The sequence below is a fragment of the Anomalospiza imberbis genome, chromosome 5, assembly GCF_031753505.1.
Source record: "Anomalospiza imberbis isolate Cuckoo-Finch-1a 21T00152 chromosome 5, ASM3175350v1, whole genome shotgun sequence".
Lineage (NCBI taxonomy): Eukaryota > Metazoa > Chordata > Aves > Passeriformes > Viduidae > Anomalospiza > Anomalospiza imberbis.
The window spans coordinates 42,001,106-42,005,715 of NC_089685.1; the positions used below are offsets into that span (position 1 = coordinate 42,001,106).

The 4,610-nt window shown below is 44.9% G+C and overlaps 1 long non-coding RNA gene across 1 annotated transcript; it reads left to right on the forward strand.

Annotated features, from left to right (window-relative positions):
* The first annotated feature begins 219 nt into the window (after positions 1-219).
* LOC137474999 (uncharacterized) lies at positions 220-2,452 on the forward strand. Its single transcript, XR_010999620.1, has 3 exons — positions 220-604; positions 902-1,085; positions 2,225-2,452. It is a non-coding gene; the product is annotated as an uncharacterized lncRNA (long non-coding RNA).
* The last annotated feature ends 2,158 nt before the right edge of the window (positions 2,453-4,610 follow it).

Sequence of the window (4,610 nt, forward strand, 5' to 3'; positions counted from 1 at the left end):
TCACAGAAAGGAGCAGCCCAATGCAGGCTCTGTGGCAGGGGACAGTGGTGACTCCCTCAGACCTGAGCTGTCAGTGGGAAGGTACATTCTGGGGAGTAGACAGCGAGGAAGAGAGCAGCGGGGAGGCAGTCTGTGATTAAGGTGTGGAGAAAAAGGGGCTATTGAGCCTATTGGACAAGTCTGACAGGACAATTTGAGCCTATTGTCCCTACTGGACAAGGCTGGCAGGGACCTCTGGAGACCATCCAATCCAAGTCCCCTGCTCAGAGCAGGGTCAGCCAGAGCAGGATGCCCAGAGCCAGATTCTGCGCCTTTAGCTCTCAGTCTGAAGTTGGAAGCCTTGAAGGGGAAGTTTGGCATAGCACAGTTTATGCCAGACTCGTGCTGAGAGCTTCTGAGCTATGTGGGATGATGCTCTAAAAAGATCATTTCAATGAAGTTCTTTTTCTTTGTATTCCAATCAGTCACATTATTTCTTCCTTCTTGCTCCAGATAATGTTTTGCATCATCCTTGCCATATGGAAGAAAGGAACGGTGCTCTTCTGATCTGCTGCCATAAAAATATGAAATGCTTCATAAAAATATGAAATGTGTGATCTTAATGGTAGATTACAACTGGGAATTCCGACTTTAAGGGGATTTTCAACATGTTGAATTTTATCTTCCTTTTAATCTAGCAAGATATAGTGGTGTCAAGTTTTTCTAAAAATTAGAAGTCTCGTCAGGAGACTTGGATTTGTATATGGATTTGTGTATGTTTTGTATGGAAATGGAAAAGGATTTATATATGTTTTACTAGTCTTTATAAAAAACTCAAATTAAGATGTTAATTGATAATTTCCTTTCATTATTTTAGATATTTCAATTTACAAAGTCAAAAGTGATATTTTTGGCCATCTAGATGATGAAAATATTCAGTGAGGAAAGAGTCTCAGAGACTGCATCATTACTGTCTCTGAAGTCCTCCTGGACTTCTGGGAACAGAACATGACAAGAATATGAGTGCTTTCAGCAAATCCAACACTGAAGGGTGCTATTTAGCACAAGGAATTAAAAAATAATTACTGTGCAGATGGGAGCTGTGGGTAAGCATCTCTCCAATGACACGTATCATCTATGCTATGGTTTAGCGGTGAACAGTGGTTTTGGTTTAATGGTTGGACTTGATGATCTTAGAGGTCTTTTCCTACCTCAATGATTCTATGATCAGCTGCACCTGAGCTGCGAGGCATGGTGATGAAGGAACCAGTTGCAAGGGTTACTATGCTGTCTGTTTGCCTAACATTACAGAATGGCATGTGGATTTCCTTTGCTACTCCTGGTAATGGGAATAATGCAGGTTATACTTAATTCCCACAGAGGGCTTATGTATCCTGTCCTTCCTTCCCAGTATTCTGGTTTTGGAAGAAACGGGATGGCTGTGGTGGCAGTGAGCCAGTGGTCCCCAGGCAGGTTCTCTGCTCCAGCTAATAAATCCTTTGGGAACTGGGCTGGTAGCACAACCTAGTGAGCTGGCACTTCAGTGGCTAGAAGAAGAGCTGGCCTGGGTGTATGGTTCATACTCCAATGGAGCCACACTGGATACAAGCCTGAGACTCTCTTTTCTGTCTCAGGAGGTGATACTGTCATGTCCCAGCCAGTTCTGTGTAAGCTAATGGGTTTGGGCTTAGCCCCATGGGGACACAGCCATCCTACTTCTTGCCTCATCTCTGGCAGCAGTACAGGCATGGCTGTGTTGTGCTTTCTACAAGCCAGGAATCCTGGCTGCTTTACACCATCATCCTGATGGCACTGTTTGTCCCCCAGACAGCTCAGCAGCCTGGACACTGGGATGGAAACAGATTTGAAACCAGCTGTCATCATTATACCCCTGTAAGAATTAGACAAATTCGTTATTCTTACGGGGCACTTAGACTACAGGGGAGATTGGACTTTGCATCACTGTGCTGACATGCTGTGGCCTGTACTGTGGCAGCCAGCTCGCACATGGGGATGGATTCTTACCCTTCCCATCTTTGTTTCTTAATCAGACAGAAGCAAAGATGCAAAGCAAAATAAAAAATTATTCATGAGGGTATGTTATACCAGCACTTAAAAACAAAGCAGCAAAAACTACAAATAGCATAGAACCTTGTCCCCATGTATTTTGGATAAGATTTTATGGTAGCACAGGAACAGTTTCTGAGGGATTTGACATAGAAAGTGCATCTTATGGCCATTCCAGGTATGAAATTCAGAACATTCTCAAGGTTTGTTGGCAGTGCAAATGGCAAGTTACTGTGGACGAGATGAAGTGATGCCACCACAAGTGGGAAGCAACAGATGAGGAGGCAATGACAGGTCTCAGGGTGCAGACGGAGGCACTCCACTGCAGCATAGGACAGTTGTATTTTGTTCAGCCCAAAATTACTGGTAAGTCATCCAGAGTCACTGCTGAGTGAAATAAAGCTGAACTGATACTGAGTGTCTAGTCCTTTTCTCATAGTCTGAATCCGTACATCATAGCTCCAGCTATGTGTACAGCTATGTGCAGCTAACACAGCACATGTGTTAGGAATGAACATAAATTAGGTACAGAGCTCAGAAGTGCAGATAACTGGGGAATCATATGTTAATGAGATAAAAATTGTATTTTTCCTCCCAAATGCAAGTGGACTATTTAAAGAGGAGAATTTTCCTTGGGGGAAAGACCATTTCTGAGAGTTTTTTTCCATTGTTTTTCAGCCCAGTCCAGAAAGCCAATCTACCAGGAACAAGGCAATATCACCTGTGAGTGATGCAAAAGCAGCTGGAGAAGAAGACAATCAGGGATTAGTTGCTGTGGCATTTTGGCAGGGTATTGAGCTAGCTCCTGAAGACAACCAGGCAATGCTCAAATGGAGTTGAGAGCATTGAGGAAACTGGGGTGAATTCTCTTTCCCAAAAATGACCCTCTGGTAAAAGAGGACCAATAACTGTGAGGAGAAAAGAAATATAAGGACAAGTGAAGAAAATTCTTAGTAAGGGACAGAAAATGCCAGGCCTTTTTATGGTCCACTGACTCCTTTACCAAACAGCTCTGTCCTGCTGCAGAAGGATAATCCTGGACAGAGAACAGCCAGCCATGGAAGGCATTTCAAGAGCAGGGTATATGATGCCAGTACTTCATCTCCAGGCCTTGGTGGAAGAAAAGAAGCAGAGACAGTGTCCTGATGGGTACAAGCAGGTATAGATGGGATGTTCTTTCATCATACTTTTTTATGGTGTGGCACCTGGGCTGAGCACATTCATTTGTATTGCACTGCACGGTGTGTGAGTGCTTAGCAGACATAGACAGGCATCTGAAATCAAGGTATTAATAGAGATCAGGAGCAGAATGACCTAAATGCGATCACAAATAAGCTTTAGGATTGCGCTGCAGGACAGTAACTCCCACACTGAAGCAAAGAAGGGATTTGAACTTGTGGGCTGCTGGCTTCATGCACTGTGGCAAGGACCTACACACCAATGTTTTATAAAACATCCTAAAGAGTGTCTGTGAATAGCACTGGGGTTCAGTAAGGGCTGACTAGGTCTCCAACACACTGCGTTTGAATTTAGGGAGTGAGGACCTGAACTAGGCTTGGGCCAACCAGCAGCAGTTCAAACCTTGTCAATCATGCCAGGCTACACACCTGTGCAGACTTAGCTTGAGCAAAATACTGCACTGGGGCTGCCACAGCCTGGGCAGCCTTTGCTGGTGGGACTTTCTGAAGAGAGTGGAAAAATACTGAGCTGGACAAGCAAGGCAAGCAAGGAGGAGACATTGAAGACTGTTCTGTAAAGAACCCAACTATGCCAAAGTGCCTGGAAACAGGCTTCCTGAGAGCAAACTGTTGCACGTGAAATGCTGTGTTATGATAGGGAGTCGATGATTATTGACTTTGCAGGTGAATGACCGAAGTGCCAGCATGAGAAAATTAGCTCTTGGTTTGCCATAGAGGTATTTGTTAAGCTTTCATGTGTTGAGCAACAGGAATGCAAAACCTCTTTCAGTGTGGTGACAAGAGGCATCAGAGAAGTAGGAGTACTCATCTGAATTAAAAGTCAGCTTTTGCTATACTGGTGTTCCTGGCAGGTTACACCTGCTTCCCACCCCATGCCTTGCTGCCACTCTGTCTGGAGCAACGTGCTCTTAACAATAGCTGGTGGCTGGAAGGTACAGCGTGTGCTGCATGCTCATTTCCCCTTCCTCCCACCCTGATTGTTATTGCAGCAGTCGGGAGCAAGAAGGGCTCTTTAACACCATTAAGCTGTGAGAAACTGTGACAGTGAGGACCTGACTTCATGCAATATGAAGTTGAAGAAAAATATTTAAATAGAGAAGATGCCTTCCTGTAAGTACTTTGTACTGTAAAGTGTATGTATACACAAAAATACTCACACGCATATGCATCCGGGAGGAGGTGTGTGTCCGTGGGGGGAAATCCTGCCTGCACCACTAAGTGAACAAATTCCCACTGCCCTTGGCAGAGCAAAGCTTCAGCAGCTCTCTGTGCATGTGGTGGGACCTTGTGCAAGTGCTCAGGCAGGCACACTGTGAGCACCTTACTCCCTGAAGTACTGGGGGATGGCACCTGGGCCATACTGGC